This window comes from Bos indicus, chromosome 9 (genome assembly GCF_029378745.1).
Source record: "Bos indicus isolate NIAB-ARS_2022 breed Sahiwal x Tharparkar chromosome 9, NIAB-ARS_B.indTharparkar_mat_pri_1.0, whole genome shotgun sequence".
Taxonomy (NCBI): domain Eukaryota; kingdom Metazoa; phylum Chordata; class Mammalia; order Artiodactyla; family Bovidae; genus Bos; species Bos indicus.
In genome coordinates, this window is record NC_091768.1 from 69,355,461 (window position 1) to 69,374,898 (window position 19,438).

At 40.1% G+C, this 19,438-nt stretch overlaps 1 protein-coding gene across 19 annotated transcripts in view; it reads right to left on the reverse strand.

The window, feature by feature from the left end:
• EPB41L2 (erythrocyte membrane protein band 4.1 like 2) overlaps positions 1–18,140 on the reverse strand; it is a 209,702-nt gene extending 191,562 nt beyond the window's left edge. For 18 of the 19 annotated variants that reach the window (XM_019967427.2, XM_070796163.1, XM_019967433.2 and 15 more), the window contains exon 1: positions 18,007–18,140. The gene's annotated coding sequence lies outside the window, so the exon portion shown is untranslated. Of the gene's footprint in view, positions 1–1,969; positions 6,042–18,006 lie in introns of those variants that run through there. The other variant, XM_070796153.1, reaches the window with a different exon arrangement.
• Between the last annotated feature and the right edge of the window lie 1,298 nt (positions 18,141–19,438).

Sequence of the window (19,438 nt, forward strand, 5' to 3'; positions counted from 1 at the left end):
AAATTTTATCAAAATGGGAACCAGAAAATCTTAGACTTGGGGGACACCTTAATGGTCACAACGTCCCATCCCTCACCCATTGACTCTTTCCCACACCTTTTAAGAGGTGACTATCAGCCCTGGGGTCTTTTTATTTATTTATTTATTATTGACAGATAATTGCTTTACAGAATTTTGCTGTTTTCTGTCAAATCTCAACATATATCAGCCATAGCCCTGGGGTCTTTCAAACCCTGGAAAAGTCACTGCTTCCTATGGCAATCCATTCCATTCTCTGCCTGCTTCAACTGTTAAAAAGTTCTCATAATGGGTAGGAAACTTCTCTTCTCTGAATCTCTTATTTTTATCCATGTAAAAAGGATAAACAGATCACAGGTCACTGGTGAGTTGTAAAATCTAGTTAGTGGTTTGTTAACTGACATTTTATCATCATTATTTAGAAAAGAAAATCTGAGCATACAGCACATAAGTAAGGCTAAGAACTAAATCTACAAAACATGTCTGTTATTCACATATATACACACATAGGTCAAGGTTCAAAATCTATTGTTATAGTGGATTTTGTCCTAAGAAAGTTAGAAAGCCAGTGCTCAAAAGACAGTCTCAACAGGCCTCCCACCCCAGCAAGTCTTGCTCTTTCAGCTGTTTCAACATCTAGCTCCTCATTTGCTGTGTTTTCTCCTAACTTGATCATTCCAGGAACCCTTCCATGGACATGGACTCAGTGTATCTATGCTTCCACTCATTCTTACTGAACAAAAACATACTTAGTGCATACAACATATCACTTAAAATGTAGTATCTAAAAATGAACAAATTATTCCAAGTTAAACACAAGATATTTCACATATTCACTAAAAAAAAAAAAAACCTTTGAGATATTGGTAGATTCCTCTAAGTCATATAAGAATTCAGAGCTGAAAAGAAAGACAGCCTGGTGAGAGACTTGAGTTAACAAATTATGATTGTAGGTGAAATCATGGGTGATACGAAATTAGTCAAGGCTAAGAATCAAAGACTGAGAACCCTGGAAGACAGAAAATAAATGAAGGGGTAGTCAGAAGAAAAGAAAGAACGGAAAGAATATATAAATCTTGCAAAGAACAGAAGGAATATAGAAAAAGAGCCCTAACATGTCAGGAGAGAATTTCAAAGACAATATGGTTGGCCACTAATATCAAAAATAATATAAGGAAAATGCGTTCAGTGGACTTGACGACAGAGCAATCTCTGTTGTTTCCAGGGCAACATGGAAACGAACAATTCCACTGCAGTGGTGAGGCCAGAAGTCAATAAAAGGAATAAAAAGATATCTACTACTTTTCAAACAAAAGTATTGAAAAGAAGATCAAGCTATCCTGTTTCTCTTTCAAAAACCTTATAATAGACAACCTTTACTTCCAACAACTTTCATCTTCTTTATTTCAACCCATTTTGTAGCTAATAAGACAATCTATATAAGCCTTATATATATATATATATATATATATATATGTTTCCCTACACACTTCCATGAAATCTGTAAATCTGATTAGCAGTCCTTGTCTGTCATCAGGAAAATTACAGGCAAAAATATTTTGGATAGAAGATGACAAAGATTAAAATTTCAGTAACAAACACCACCATAGATTCCCCCTAACACACAGTTTTTCCCTAATGCTACCATTCAGACAGCATGAAAACATTATCAAATGTTTTGCCAAAATTCTATGCCTATGTTTTTCCTATACGGAAAGGCATCTTAAATTACTTTCTCTACAGAGACAAATAAATGAGCCACAGACAATATCTTAAGTGGATCTGGACCTATGACAACTGAACCACTTAAAGAGAAAAACAGACACAAGAACAATGTCACTTGCCCAACGTCACACTTAGTAACTGGTGAACTATTTTCTTTCTATCCTCTGCTACTTTCAGAAGAGGAAAAAAAAAAAAGTGTAAGGAGAGGGGGAAGAATATCAGATACCTGGTCTGTTAAAATTCCAGTCACTGTAGACCCAACACAAACCCCTGACAAAAGTCTACACTTCTCAGGAGAGCCCAACGAAGACCAACGTTCCACCAATACACCTACACTTCAAGGTACTCAACTGAAGGCTCAGCGGTACTCTGAAGTACTGGCTTCAACAGCTCCTTTGTGACCTGTCAGCATTCCAGATGGGCTCCACGTTCTATTGGGGGTGGGGGAGGGGGAGGAAGCCACTTCAGTGGTTACCACGTTACTTTCCACACGCTTCCACTTTTCCTGCCTTCTCCTTTATAACTAAAGCCAGGAAAGGAACATGAGTAGAACCACATTAACAGCTTTCAAGTTTCTCAATGAAAAATACCCACCCAGTAATCAAATCATAACCTCATACAATGGTGTAATTGGCTCTGGTTCAAAAGGGCTCCTCTGGGGAGGGGAACTCAAGCACAGATAGGGTACAAAGAGGAATTTACATATTCTCAGGGATAATAGTAGGACAGTAGTCATGACTTTAGACTCAGATTGCCTGGCTCAAATCCCTACTCTGCCATTAATTAGCCAAGTGACCTTGAGCAAATTAGTTAATCTTATGGTGCCTCAGTTTTCTTAAGAGGCAAACCCAGAATAACAGTACCAACCACACAGGACTTCTGTGAGGATTAAATGCATAATATGTGTAAAAGTACCCATAGGGTAGTGTCTGACACATACTAAGTATTCAAGAAATGTTATCTATTATCTATCATTATCAGCATTCTCTAATTCAATATGTGATATCTTTACAAAATATATATTAAACTACGTTCTAATTTAAAACAAAATATAAAGTAAACTATCTCCAACATAAAAGGCATGCTTATTAATTAGGAAAAGTACTTCAACTATTAAGTGAGTGTCAGCTTTGGCTATTATGCCAATCAATGTTTTACATGTGATTTCACAGCGAACATATGACCATTGTTTAAGGCATATACTTTCCCCACTGTACTGCCAGACAGAACTACACATATGGCAAGTTGCTATGATTTTATAACCACATAGTCCCATTAAATTTCAGTCAGCTAAAAAAAAAATGTTTCACCTGGTCTTATTCCAACATATTGCCACAAAACTATGCTAAGCAAAAGAATGAGAGGCAGAAAAAAGAACTGAGAGAGGGAAAGAAAAAAGAAAAATCTAAAAAGAAAATCACTGCATCACTTTGCTGTATACCTAAAACACAGCACTGTAAATCAGTCATATTTCAATTAAATAAATAAAACAACAGAAATAAAAATAAGTAAGAACATTAAAATCTAGCATTAACATAGACAGGAGCCATGGAAAAACAATTCATAGAAGATCAACATTACCTTGAGAATGCACTAGAATTTGAAAATCCATTCAGATTTGGTTTAGGAATTACGTTTTTGAGCACTGGCTAAAGCATTTCCTTTATGTCCACGGTACTGCATTTGGATGAAACTGCTTTCACTGGTTAAAACTCAGATGAAATTGCTTTTACTGATCAAAACAATAAATATGCAGGTATTTATTCCAAAAGCATGACAACTGAATACGACGTAAATGAACTAATTTCTGTAATTCTACAAAATCAGTAATGAACATGAACTTTATTTTGGAGACCACAGAGCACATGCCAATGGAGGGGGAGGGTGGGAATCTTACCTACTTACAAATGAAATTATATAGTATCCGGAATTTGCTTCAAAGTCATGAGAGTGGGGTGTATCAACAAGACTGGCCGGCCCTGTGCTGGTAATTGTCAAAGCTGGGTGAGGCTTCTCTATACTTCTGAATATTTTTAATTTTTTCCATAATAAAAAATTTAAAAAAGAAAAATACTCTTCTATTGCTGATAATGGTACATTTTTTCTCAAAAAAAAAAAAAAAATAACACTTCAAAACATAATCAGATACAGTAAAAACATGACTTTAAAAAAACCTAATAACGGCAACAAAAAGAGAAAGTCTTAAAGAGCCACACTGGGGAGTGGAGGAAAAAAAGAAAAAAGAGCCATATTATCCTTCACTGTTCCATGTGTGCTGCGCAGAGCAAGTAACACAGATCACAGATCTATAGAATGCTCTAGATTCCACCCTCAAGTCTTTCCATTTAAGTCAGCCGCACTGAGGATGAAAGTGAGCTGGCCTCAATTAGGAGAAAAGTTGGAGCCACGTCTGCACTACACATGCTGCCCACAGCGGCAGCCGCTCGCCGCAGAGCTGCTCTAGCGGAGACTATCTTCCCCGCACCTTTATTTTTCTGTTTGGGGGTGGGGAGAGAGGGCGGAAGGAAGAAAAACGTTCACGTTCCCTTCTGTGCGTAATTTAAAACAGACAATCTTAGCATTAAGGAAATTAGGACTCCGGCTTTGCTGATGTTGATTTTAATGGCCAAGATCCAAAAACAGTTCTGGTTACAAGCCCATGGATAAACTTTTGATTCCTTTGTCAGTGGAGAGACCCAACTCATTACTTGGCACTCTAACCTTTCCCATACACAATTTGGATTCATTTTATTAAGAAAAAGAAGTCTGCCTTTTTCTCCCTAAGAGAAGTGAATTAAAGAACACTTTTTAAGGAAGATGTTCATTTAGCAGCTTGCCTCCCAGAGTCTAAAAGCAATTAAACAGAGAGTACTGGGGAAAAGTAAAAGATTATCATATAAAAATGGGCTCCAAAATGAAGACTGAATATGCACCATTGTCTAGCATATGACCACCGAGCCACATTTGCTTTTCAAATTCTTGTGAAAGCATTTGGCACCGTTTTCCAATAATCCCATAGGACTTCTACTTCCTTGTTTTTTCAAGAGTATTTCAAAACGTTGACACATTTATTGAACTATTTTTGGAAGACCTAGCTCTGTCTACCTTCAGGGCTCAAGATAAAATATATAAAAGCTACAGACAGCTATAAAACTTGGCAGGCTTCCTGAGTTCTCCAAGAAAACTTCAATTGGCAACTCCATTAACATCAAAAGAACACACACACTAGAGGGAACAACTCTGGACACTGGGAGACCTTGGCTGTGCCTGAAGCTCCATTACTAAATTGCTGAATGGCTTTGAGAACGTTTAACTCCTTCCTAACTCACTTTCCTTACCTGAAACAGAAGTCTATGCCACAGTCAGCATACTTACAGTTTTGTTATCTATTAGGAGAAATCTTATTTTAAACCTGGCCAAAGTTTATCAACCTTTAGTAATCAGACCAACTTTATAATTTTTGCCAAATCCAAACAGCCACTGTATTATTATTGATGTGACACTTCTCCTTATATCGACACTTTAAAATACCTACTTTAGCCTTATAGTACGTAATATCAATGAAATCATAGTTTTGAATACTTGGGTATTTTTCTGATAAACACTGACATGTGTATTTAACCATTAAAAGAAAAAGATTTATCTGTGTACCACCTCAAATCATTCTAACATACAACCACATTTTGGGCAGATACTGCCCTGATCTATTTGCCTATAACTTCCTCTACATTAATGTATAAAGTATTTGAATTAATAAACTGCTAAAACCCACTCAGCAACTTAACCAACACTAATCACATGTACTCATGAGCCCTGGGATCATCCTAGAGCTTCTCAGACCTTTCAGCCACTACCTTATTCAGAACCTCCATTTTTGTTTCACTTTTCCCAAAAGTCACACACAAAAACCCCTAATGTGTGTGTTCCCATTAGAATAAATCCCACTCTCTATTTATGCTCTAGTAATGAAATTTTTCACCCTTAAATTATTTAACAGAACCCCCATGAGTTCAAAGTTTCCTCTAATAACCAAAGAATATTCAAATAGTCAAAGAATATTCAAATTTATGTATGCCAATCATGTGTCAGTCTAAAGAGACACACTAAGATATTCAGTAAATTCCATAATAAGGTTGCCATTCTGATACATACACATCAAATTGGTTTCTATTGTGTATTTTTAAATCTAGATTCAAATATATAAGATTAAGTGTGTGTACTGAATTAATCCTTGAAATATCACAAGAAAAAAAATATAGTACATTTTCTGAGCTCTTCCTAAGAAGCACTTTCTTATTTAATGACATATCAGTCACCCACTCCCACCCACCCTAGAGGTTGACTCAATCGCGTGACTTTTCTGTTTTTCTCTCTATATATAACTGAAGTTCAACTCAGTTTCTGGCATGAAGAAAAAGGACAATTTTATTATGGCTGCAGTTCTTACCAACTGTGAGTACCACAATAATCTTGGAAATTTATTTTTATCAATTGAAAACTCTAAAACCAGTGGGTTGAACAAGAGTTAATTTCTGCTCACTCCCAAAACCACACTAAATGACAGAAGGAAAATTAAAGAAAAAAAAAAAAGGTACAAACCCACAAAAAGAAAGAAAAAGGGAGGGGACAGGCCAGCAGATGAGATATATCAATAGAATTTTAGAAGATGGAAAACAGATGTACAAAGTAACTGACTTAGCAGAGCAGAGAAAGTCTAAACTTGAATTGCTATTCTGGTGGGAACCTACCAAAAACAATGTGATTGTTGGAGAAGCCCTGAGAGCCTTAGGAATTGAAACTTCCAGAAACTTCTGAGGGCTGAGATATGAGAGAGAGTTGAAGACAGGGACCTGTTGGAAATAAGGGCAAGGAATGTTTAAATTACACATACACTCTCATCAAACCTTGGCAGCCAGAAGACAAGAGGTTCACTCTACAGAACTTAAAAAAGAAAGGCTTTGCATTCAGAGGGCAGAGGTGAGGTTCTACACAGTAAAACAGGGAGGTCCAGTCACTCAGTCAACAAATATTTACCAAGTGCCTACTCTGCACAGGCACTGCTGTAGGTACCAGAAATACTGGACAAAAGAAGACAGAAAGATTTGCCTTCATCCAGCTTACATTCTGCTGCTGCTGCTGCTAAGTCGCTTCAGTCGTGTCCAACTCTGTGCGACCCTTTAGATGGCAGCCCATTAGGATCTTCTGTCCCTGGGATTCTCCAGGCAAGAATACATTCTAGTAAGAGGAGATTCAATAAACAAAAAGTAAAATATAAGGGTATCAGATGACAGCAATACACATTGCAGAAGAAAGAAAGAAAACACAAGGGATTCAGGACACACTGGGGTAGAGGAGGTGGGAGCTGGGTTGTAGTTTCAAATAAATGATCATGGAAGCCAAACTCTGATGGAGCTAAGGCAGTAAGCTGTGCAGGTATCTGCGGGAAGAACATTTCAGACAGAGAGAAAGCAAAGGGGGACATCGAGATGGGCAGGATTGGAGAAACAATAGACACGAAAAAAGAAACGGACATTATCAGAAAGAATATTCAGTAGTGAAGGAACAGCTTAGAAAATAGGAAAGCAAAAAAGTTCAATAGAGAGATTAGAAGAAAACACTGAAGTAATTTCCGAAAAGAGGGGACAAAAGGACAAAGAGATGACATCAGAGAGAAAAAAGTAACAAAACTGAAGGCAATGCAGGAAACTCAACATCCAAATTAACAGGAGTTCCAGAAAGAACAGAGAACAAAGAGGGAGTCATTATCATAGTGGAATATTTCTGAAAGACAAGCGTTTCCAGCTGAAAGGGCCCAGTGAGTGCTCAGCACAATGAGTAAAAGACTCCCAAATCATAGCACATCATCATGAAATTTCCAAACACCAAGTTCAAAGATAAAAATCCTGAAAACTTCTAAAGAAAGCAAACTAGGCACATACACAGAATCAGAAACTAGAATCCAGTCAGTCTTCTCAAGAGAACATTGGGATGCTCTAAAATATTAATACAATGAAGCAACACCTTCAAAATTCAGAGGGAAAGTAACCACTAACTTAGAATTCTATACCCAGCCACACTATAAATGCATTCAAATTGAGAGTACAAAAAGGCATTTTAAGAGCGGGGAAAGTTGCTTTTAAATAACAAGGTCTCAAGAAATTCACCTTTTTTGCACTTTGTTGGGAAACTACTGGAGGATGTACTCATGTAAAGTAAGAGATAAAGAAGAAGTCTGGCACCCTGAAGTTAAGAAGAAAGGAAAAGAGAAATTTCAATGATCCTATGGAGGGGAGCATGGCAACCCACTCCAGTATTTTTGCCTGGAAAATCCCATGGATAGAGGAGCCTGGCGGGCTAGAGTCCATGGGGTTGCAAAGAGTTGGACACGACTGAGGTGACAGCACACACACAGGCACTGCAAAGCAGTTCTAGAAATAAACCAGCCCAGGAAGGATGTCCTTAATAAAAAAAGAAAATGGTTTGCAATATGGTTTTCAACACAGTTTAGAGTTAAATTAAGGATAGGAACAAAGAAAACTAAACAAATGAGGAAGAAGTAGGCAATTAACTTCAGGATAAAGCAAAAAGTTGTAAAAGAAAGTATATGCAGCCAAAGCAGGATACACAGCTTGGCTGCTGACTGTATGTGTTGTAGAAAGAGAGAAAAGTGTGCATCTCTGTTGGGGATGAGGGAGTCAGTAAAGGAGAATAACCCCAACCAAGGTGGAAAGTCAATAGCTACTACTGTCTAAAATGGAAAAAGCAAGAAAATCATGGTTTTAAACAAAACACATAGATAATAAAACCAAAAGAACTGAAAGTAGTTGCCTCTAAGGAGCAGAAATCTGTCATGAAGGGACATGAAAAGCAGGTGTCTGCTGCTTTTCTTTATAATCCCTACACTAGTACCTGACTTTCTAAATTATATACTAGCCCCCTGGGGAATGCCATTTGCACTGTGAATGAAGTAACAAAAAGTGTAAAACTGCTTAAAAAATAAAAACTGAAAAGGAAGGAGGCACACATTTTATTCTGATGTGTTTTATACTCTGGGACATTTTTCTTACATTGAAACATCAGCCTGGCAACATTACACTAATGTGAAAAGCAAGATGAGGAGGGCTCTCACCATTCCAGCTTGATTCAAGAATCATGCAGCTAAAAGCAGGACTCTGCTTCATAATCACACCATAACAAAAGAAACGAGAAGGCAGAAACCAGTTAGGAAAACAAGTTTCCCTTTTGTTAAGTCAGATATTGTAGATGCCAATAAATTTCTGAAATCTTCGAGTTCTACAGAGTAATAAGCATTAATCAATTAAAGCAAGTAACTCACCCTCCCCTGCAGAAGAAACAGAAGTTTTAGCAGCACACAAGCTGGGTGCCCTTGAGCAAATTATTCTGGTTTTAAGCCTCAAGTTTTCATCTGTAAAATGAGCATACCAGCTATTTCAAGGTGTTGTTATAAGAAGGATTGGGGATATTAACATGTATAAAGCACCAACTACAGTAGCTGGCTGTTGTTGTTCAGTCTGTGCTCCAAAGGTTAATTTTCTTCCTTTTTCACCTGTTTATTATCAATGCTTCCAGCCTTATCAGATGACACACAATGAAACCTAGAACAAGGCTAAGCCACAAGCATAAAATGCACTTGTCCAGCGCAGACAAAGAAGACAACACAGCTGGTGGGACAGCACCTCCAGCCAGGATGAAGGCTGGATGGAAGGCAAGCAAGAAGTGTCAAATAGAAGCCTACATCATGGAGGAATAGTATAAAAACAAGAAGGAAGAAAATAAAGAAAGTGAATTAGACCAATTTCATATATCCAACTACGTATTTAAAGAAAATACAAAGGAAAAGGAACAGGTTAACTACACTGCTGCTGCTGCTAAGGCACTTCAGTCGTGTCCGACTCTGTGCGACCCCATAGACGGCAGCCCACCAGGCTCCCCGTCCCTGGGATTCTCCAGGCAAGAACACTGGAGTGGGTTGCCATTTCCTTCTCCAATGCATGAAAGTGAAAAGTGAAGTCGCTCAGTCTCTTTGAGACCTCATGGACTGCAGCCTACCAGGCTCCTCCGTCCATGGAATTTTCCAGGCAAGAGTACTGGGGTACCATTGCCTTCTCCGCTAGAGGGCTGAAATCAGCAAAATTCACACTGTGAGAAACCACATAAAACAACTAATCAAATTTCTTCAACATACAAACTACTGCAAGGAGAAATAAAGAGATGAAGGGGAAACTAGAGCTTATCAGTCTTAGAAGAAACACTAACCAAACAACCTAAATGGGAAAAGAATTTGAAAAAGAATAGATGCATGCATATGTATAACTGAATCACTCTGTTTGTTGTACACCAGAACTAACACACATTGTTAACCAACTATACTCCAACATAAAATGTTAAAAAAGATGTACCAACCAATCAGAACATGAGGATCTTAAACCAATCTGGATTCAAACTAGCTTTTTCAAAAATTGATACTTAAGATAACTGGAGATTTGAATATCAAAAACTGAATATCTGATGAAATTAAGGAATTTTCAGTGTGATGATGGTACACCAGTCATGTCTACCAAAGAGTTATCTTCCTAGATATATATACCAAAATATTGAGTGATGAAATGAAAATAAAAGGTCCTCTAAAAAACCTGAATAACATACAAACAAGTTACAGCTACGGGGTACAGCAGTGTCACACTAAGCTTCAGAGAACCAGGCAATCTGCTTCTGAGAAGGAGTGACGAACTCTGGGAAGAACCTCGGAAGAGCGTTCTTTCCACATCTGACTGAGGATCTACTGCATGCTATGCTCCAGAAACCATGACTGACTGTGAACCAGAGGTCAGTCTTTGCTAAGGGAGAGGTGGGGGATGACCTCTGGCCCTAAAGGTAGAAAAGCCCCACTGCCCGGGACACCTTCTTGAAAGTCACAGAGACTGGGTCCTTTTTGCATATTTCAAAACTGCTATTTAGTAAAAAGAGATTCATCTCATTTTACTGAATTTACATCTCACTTAGTGAAATTCATTTCATTTACTCAATGAAAACTCATTGAGTTGAGTTTTCAACTCAACAGTCTAAAGGTGCCAGGTTTTTGATGCAAATGAATGGAACGGTCCAGTGGTAATCTGAAGGAAAATGGGAGGGACTTGGGCCAAGTAGGGAGAGCATGATCTGTGCTAGATGGGGCAGGACCTCCTCAGCACTCCAAGAGAGGAATGGGGGCCCAGTTTTGCCAAGGTCCTCCAATTTCCCCAGAGAAACCTAAAATGAAGATACTTCTGTGACTTTCCTGGTGGTCCAGTGGCTAAGACTCCATGCTCCCAATGTAGGGGGCCGAGGTCAGATTCCTGATGTGGGAACTACATCCTACACGCCACAACTAAGAGTTGGCATGCCACAACTAAGACCTCGTGCAGCCCAATAAATAAATAAATAAAATTTCTTTTTTAAAAAAGATATTTCTGTGAAACCTCCTGATTTCTTAACATTGTCAACTAATTGAAAGGTAAAACACTGTTATGGGGAAAACATGTCTGCAGATCTACTTCATGTAAAAAAGATGTACTGGATGTAAAAAGGTCATATTTTAATGCCATATGTAGAGATTTAAACACCATCAATAAAAATTTCATTAACAACTTTCTTGCACCAAGCTCACTGAAGTTACAGAGGAAGTTATAATATGACAGCATATACATACAAATTTTATACTCCAAATCAGTTACCTCCAGCAACATAATAAAAAAGACTACAATCTGTCTGTGATACTGAAATTAGATCCAAACAGTTTTTCCACCTATATGCTTTTTAAACACTGCCAAAAGCAGTGGGTAGTTTGTTAAAAAAAATTCTAGAGATACTGTACTGAAACTGTGAAAAAAGTGGTTTTAACTTGTGATTACCATAGGAAATTACAGTTTCATATCAAAGACTGTACTTCCACATAGATAATTATTCCTGATCACTGCAAAAAAAAACAAAAAACAAAAAACTGCTTACACATTTTCATATGAAACTCACTAGATCTTTTCCTAACCTAACAATTTTCACAGAGGCCAGGCCCTGTGTGAAGCATTTTATAAGCACTAGCTCATTTAGTCCTCTTCTAACTGTCTGAGGTAGGTTATGATTATTAATCCCCATAGTGAAGATAAGGAAACTGAGGCCTTGAAAAGTATTTCACCTAAGGTTCCACTGGCATAAATGGCAGTCTAACCAACACCAATGTGTGGACTTGTCACTGATCTCTTCTAATTAATATTTTCACCAAAGAAATTTGTAAGGAAATAACGGCACATTAAGTTCAAGGTAAGAAAATGAGAGGCCAATATTATATCAGAATTTAGTTTAACCTTGACAATGGGCTAAAATGGGACAACTAAAAGAATTCAACTGAAAGGAAATAAGCACAATAGTGGGGGCATGAAAGTGCAATGGGGTAACACACACACAAAAAAAGGAAATCTCTTAAGACTTTGATTCTCTAATCTCAAAAATAAGAATAGAACTACATCAGCAGTTTTTAACATTTTCTGTTTTCCCAAAACCCTTTCAAAATCTCCTCCCGAAAATCCCTCTCTCTCTCTGACACACATACACACTTTACTTAACAGTCTCAGGCAGTTCGTGAATCTGTGGGGCCCACTCACCCCGGGCAATATCTTCCCCACTAAACCCACACTTCTCACCTCAAGGTCAAGAATCTAAACTAAATGATTCTCACCCTCCCTTCTGGTACCTTAGGGGGATGAAGTGAAGATGAAAAACAAGTAGACTAGACAAAAAGGAAAAGATGTAAGAATTAAAGCCAAGTGTAAATTACATATTAATTTAGTACTTCAGGATACTGGGATGTGTACATATATTAATAGACTACAGGAAACTCAAAAACATGATTAAACTTAGCACTTTTTTATCATGGTGGTAGGTCCAGATTCAGCTCTCATCAGGAGGTCTAGAAACCTGAATTCAGAGCTTGGAAAAAATGATTAGAGAGTTGGTAATCAGACTTATGTGAAAAGTTTTTAAAATCACAATTTTTCTTGGAAAAAGGCAATTAGAGGGTAACGTAAGTCTTCAAGTATTGAAAATTCTTTCACAGAGTAGACATAAAGGCCATAAAAAGAGCAAAGCAAGAGGAAGCTGGCTTTTTCGTAAACATATGAACAATTTAGTTTAAATATCAATACAATGAACTCCCCTAACTGACCTAGACAAGGTCCTACAGATGAACATGTGACAAAATCATTTTGGAACTCTTTCCATGCCCTCTGGTTCTTAACCTGGAAAGAACTAAAACCATCCCCATGACATTCAACTTAGTTATAAATGTGAAATGTCCACTGGGCTACGAAAGCAAATCTTATGATAGTTCTCAGAGCAAATAAAAAGATAATTCTTATTCTTCAAATTGATTTCATATTACTGTAAAGATTATTTCTGAGGCAATCGATATACATTTAGACCTTTATAGCTCTATCTAATACACTAGATATCAGGCTTCCCCGGCGGCACTAGTGGTAAAGAACCTACCCGTCAATGCAGGAGACATAAGAGATGCAGGTTCGATCCCTGGGAAGATCCTCTAGGGGAAGAAATGGCAACCCACTCCAGTATTCTCGCCTGGAGAATCCCCATGGACAAGAGGAGCCTGGCAGGCTACAGTCCACAGGGTCACAAAGAGTCGAACACAACTAGAGCTACTTAGCACATATGCACAATACACTGAAGTAAAAAATAATAATAATAATACCAAAATGCAGAGTATATGTGATATGAAACATATTTCTATTTTAAAAGTAACTAAGTATATGAAATTAGTCCAAATTCAACCTTTGGTGGGGGAATAAAAAGCAGAAAGGACTTCCCTGGTAGTCCAGTGGTTAAGAATCTGCCAGCCAATGCAGGAGACATGGGTTCCGGGAAGACTCCACGTGCTTCAGCACAACTAAGCCCACAGACCACAGCTACTGAGCCTAAACTCTGGAGCCTGTGCTCCACACAGAAGCCACCGCGACGCCTGCGCACCACAACTAGAGAAAGCCCACAGACGTAACAAAGACCCAGCATAATCAAGTATTTATTTAATAAATAATTATTTTTAAAAGCAGAAGCAGTATGGATGTACTCATAAGCCACCTGAGGTCTACCCCATACAAAGGGGAAAGCAACATCACTTTAAAAAAAAAATGAGAAAATTGAGAAAAATCACTAACACTCTCATTTAAATCAATGATATCCCAACCATCAGATATTTAGGAAAATCAAGTACAGGTTATCTACCCTCCTAGACATGAGAAACATGCATCTAAGAAACCTATATAGATTAAGCCAACCACAGAACAAAAGGAAATAATAAGAGTAAGAAAACCAAATCCTCTATATGAAATATAACCTACATAACATTTCTACATGCAACCGTACCAGATTCTACAATGTCAATTCCAACTTTCAAAAAATCCTCACTAAATGCACTTCCAATATATTACATAAACTTTCATCAAATTATTAAGTACCAACAATGTTATAGGCACTTCACATAACTCTACAAATGGACTCCCTTTCTCCTATAAAATATATATACTTTATAGAAAAAAATTAAAAAAAAATATTAACCATCATCATTTATTTCTAGTTGACATTAGAAATTATTTCCTTCCTTTTTGGCTTACCTGTAACATCTAAGTAACAACAGTATTTACACTTGGAAGCCAGTCCCCTATATGTAAGGATGCCAGGCACTGACTCCATTTTTTATTTTAATCTGGGGCACTGCTCTGTCAGAGGAATGATAGAAATCTTATGAGTATCAGGTTGCTGGTTTATGCCAAAACATGGCATTCCCAAAGGGCACTCTGTCTGGAATCTGTGGGGGAATCATATACAAATCTTCTATGAACTGAGGCCTTCCAAAGAGGCTGGAAATGTTTGTGTGTTGGGAAAGGGCTGAGAGTGGATCTGCTGACTCCTAAAGGTCCGGCCCTGAGATTCCAAGATTCTATAAACGGGCAGTAAATTAGAGTTTGGCTAGTATTTGCTGAGTACTGAAGCCAGCATAAACATTTACTTGAGGCTTTTAAATGTGTAAGGGTAGCCAGTGGTTAGGTACAGTAATTCTGAATCTGAAAAAAACAAGGCCACTGGATGTGTTTCTAAATAAAGGTGGGGGCGGGGTGGGGGGGCGGTCAGCACATTTCCTTTGTTTTCTCTGAGTAAACGATACAGACTTTTAGAAATGCAAGATTGGATCCTCAGCAATATTGATCCCTAAAAACTATCTTAATGCCTTATACAGATACTAGCAATTCGTACTTCTTCAGAAAGTCCGCACATAGTCTCTAAAAAGACTATGTCAGTTCAAAAAACAAAGGAAAAGGCCTATGCTTTCCTGTGGAAACAGAAACAAAACCAAATCTTCAAAAATATTTAGCATTCGGCTATATAAAACATAAAACCCCACATTCCTAAATAAAATGGCAAAGACAGAACCTTTGTAGTTCTCTAGTCAGTTATATGAGAGTGGTGATTCAGGGTAAAACCCGACCTTAAACATAACTATACAATATTACTAAATTACAGAGTAATTTTACCAATAAATATTCCAGTTAAGGACTGCTTTGTCATCTTTGCAAGTATTTTTAGTTGAAAGCAAGTGGTTGGCAAGTCCACGTGGACATGGTTCTGATTTTTAAAAAATCTATTTTTAAGATCTGGTGACTGGATAGGTTTTCTAAACTCAGTTCTTTCGAACGGGTAATTTGGAAAGGGTAAACCACAAGAACGTTACTTAAGAAGCAAAGGACCTAACAAGCTTACCAACTCAGATCAACATAAAACTAACTTAGAAACCTCCAAATCTAATGATGGGCCCAGTCATTAAAGCCTATACGTACACAAAACTGAACTGAAAGCTACCTCTCCAAATACAGCAAGGGCTATCTGAATTCTCTTGTTTTATATTTCCATAGTTGTTTGAGGGTGGGCTTCTCTTTGCATTTGTCTCCTAAATCTGCAAATCTGCTCCTTTTTACTTGGAATTAAGTTTCAGATTTTAACATACATACCCAGTTATATATATATGTATATATATACAGACACCCAGTTTAATATATATACCCAGTTGAGAATACTATATAGCAGTTTAAATTTTTTATTGAAGTTAGTAATAATTTTACTGAAATTCATTAAATGATTTTTTTAAATCACTTTTCATTGTTTTAGGCAATCCCCATCCAATTTAGGTATCAAGAATCTGAAGTTGGGGGCTCCACTCAACCACTTATTTTCTCTGGAAGGTCTAACTTTGACTAGAAATAAAAGATTAAAGCACTGTTATGACTAGGTCTTTCTTAAAGAGGGATGTTTTAAAAGGGAAGAAACTGTCCCCTCCTGTTACTCTAAATGAGCAGCCTCTTGTTCTCAGCAGTCCTTCTGCACACAAGACCACTACTGACTTCAGTGGGAATTCTGCCCAAGAAGTGAGGAAGACAGGGTAGGATTAAATTAGCCCTAAATCCACCCCATTGTTCCAAGTCATTACCACTTGTACAGTTCTCCAATAACCTCTATAAAGTAGACATCTGAGATTTGACGGTGATTTCTCCAATTGAATTTTAGGACTGACCCCTGGAGCTCTGACAGGTGACACAACCTAGCTCTTTAAAAGCTGTGTCAGCCTGATGGATGCACTCAGCTGGCCCTTATCACAATCGAAGATTGTGATTTCTCACAGCAGAGTCCTGCAAACGGAAACTGAATAGGATTAAGTACTATTCGTTTCCGAGTAAAACCTGTTCACAGACAGAATTTTAAATCCCAGTTCCTGCGGCCAAGGAACTGACTCAGTTTCCCAAGAGGAAATGTGATAGGACGCGAATTAAAACTCAAATTCTCCATACAGTATTATAAATCGAGAATACAGAAATAGCTGACTCCGGTGAAAGAAGAAAAAAAAAAAGGGAAAAATAAAAAGAGAACTGAAAAAAATGCAAGAATAAAGGATAAACTGTTATGATTCATTTTTTTAAAAAAGCTTTAACAGTAACAAGAACAAGATGCCTGGCATACACGTGCCATTTCAGACGCGAGAAGTTCAAAAAACTGAGGAAAGGATGTGATTCAGAAAAGAGAACATACATTCACAGATCCTCTAGGTTCTTCCTTCCCTCTCACCCCACTAGAGCTCTTAAAAACGGCCAGCTGTGCTGTTCATGGGGAATGCAATTTAAGGCGTCCTAAGTCAGAGGGAAGGATCCACACAGACCCCTTCCCAAAATAACAGACTAGGCAAGGGCTCTTCTAACCTCGCCAAAACACCCTGACCTCAAGGGAGATGAGAGATCTCAGAAATTATGACCGACCTCTTCCCAAGCTGCCCGGGGCAGGGACTCCTACTGGGGATTTAGACTCTGATTCGAACCCTGCTCGCTCCTGGTCCTTACCCCAGCAGCGCAACTAAAACTGCTCCCAACTCTGCCGTCAAACAGAGGAGAAAAATAAGCCATCGCTGGTGAGATAGCCTGGGTGCCGGGACGGCAAGGATCAGAGAGCAAAACGTGCGTTTTTCTCCACTTTGGTCGGGAGGTCAGCGTCTGGAGGGACGGAGCGAGTGACGCCGCCCGAACCCAGCTACCCGGAGTGCCCAGGCGCGCGGCCCGCCCCGGGACGCGTGGCGTCCTCCGCCCGCGTTTCCTCTTCCAAAACCATCATGCTGAAGGGCAACGCTGCTGCCGCCGCGTGCCCCCGGCCCGGAAGGAGGGGGCCGCTCCGCATCGGGACAGGCTCGCGCGCCGCGGCCCGCGCCCAGGATGGAGCCGGATCCCTCCTGCAGCCGCGCCGCGGGGCCTGGGACGCGTGACCCTGAGCCCACTGCACCCCCGTGAGGCCGGAGCAGTCCTCACCGTGCCCCCACCTCTCTCGGCGCCGACCAGACGCGGCCCCCGCTCTCACGAAGGGAGAAGCAGGGGGACCGCAGTGGAGCAGAGAAGCAGGGATCCGGCCTGTAGCAACAGGACCGGTCCCCGGGTCGGGAATGGGGAGAAGGGCAGACAGGGAGCCGCAGAAAACCCCAACATCGGCAGCCCTCCCCCTCCCGGTGGGACCGTCCCGCCACCGCTTCCTGCCCGGGATCAGCTTCCCAGCTGCAGCCACAGGAAAAATCCGAGCCGCCCCTGCAGATCCGCAGAGACCAGACGCTCGGCCCCGGGATTTCCCCGTCCCGGGCCAGCCATTCCGCAGCTCCGCACGCCTCCTTACCCGGACGCCGCACTCAGGAGCTCGCTCGCCGCCGGGACCAGTCCCGCTTCAGCCCAGTCGCCGGCCCGCCGCGTCCGCCTCCTCCCTCCGCTAGGTTTCAAATTGAAATTCCCTGGCTGGGGCCGTCAGAGGACTAGCGCCCCAGCCCCGCCCCCTCGCGGCGGAAGCTCCTCCCGCATCCCCGCCGGACGCGCCCCCGGTGCGGAAACCCCGCGGGCCACGACACGCCCCCTACGGCCAGGCCACGCCCCGCCCCCTTCCCCGTTAGTCCGACCGACTCTTTCAGCGGGATTAGCGGCTCGCGGTCGCCGGGTACCCAGCGCGGAAAGGACGCGTCTCGCCCTGGGAGCTACCCTAGATAATGACTGCTGATGCCTGTGTTCAAGCCGCTCTTACCCGCGCATCCAGATATTAAATGCCCTTTTATCAACTTCCAAAAGTTATTTCTTAAAAGTGAATCCACTGACTAAACCTTTCTTGAGCACCTATTCGGGAGCAGACCCCAAGCTAGGCCCTGGTGAAACAAAAATAAGGAAAACTAGATTCTTCTCTGTCTAGAGTGGAAGAAATGCTTTCACAGAGAGAACAGGGAAAGGGAACCGTTTATTCCTCCTGTGGGAGGCACGGGAGGGATTGGGGAAGCCTCCAGGAAGAGGGGCTTTTATACTGAACCCAAAGTGTGGGTAGATCTCCAGGCAGGGGCCTAGGAGCCTGGACTGCAGAGCAGAATGTGGCGGGGGAAAAAAGAAACCCGAGGTTCAGGCCAGTTGTGGAAAGACACACAGACGATTTCTTCCGGTTCTTTTGAATAATTAGATCGCTTTCTCTCAGATTCTACTCCTTTCTTCTCTGAAAGTTGGCACGTCGGTGGGGCTTGTCCTGGTCATTGCCTCCAGCGTCGGCCACACATGTACCTCTTGTTCTTTGCCTCCTCCCACCTCGACTGAGATCTTTAAAGACTCCACCTCGGCCAAAGTCAAGTCTTTTCTTTCCTAAACAGTCTTTTCTAAAATTCCAATGTCAAATGAAACACCAGTTACAATACCTTCACGTGTATGATATTTTCAGTTAACAAAGCATATTAACATTTTATCTTTTGATCCTCACAGGAGGTTTATGAAAAAGGCAGGGCAAGTGTTATCCTCATTACATCAAAGAAAAAAAGTAAGAGTCAGGAAGATAAGTTACTTGCTAAGGTCTTGCCAGTGAATAATAAAAATAATAAAATCTAACATTTATTGCTTGCTTTGTATGCCAGGGATTGTTCTCTGTCCCACACGAGTTAACTTACTTAATGCCCCCTATGCTAAGTACTCGAGTAAAACTTAATAGGGTATGTTAACTACCACAGAGAGGAAGTCTGACTAGAAAGCAGTTCTGGTAAAGAAGACCAGGGAATATTATGAGACAATACTATTATAAACTTTCAGGC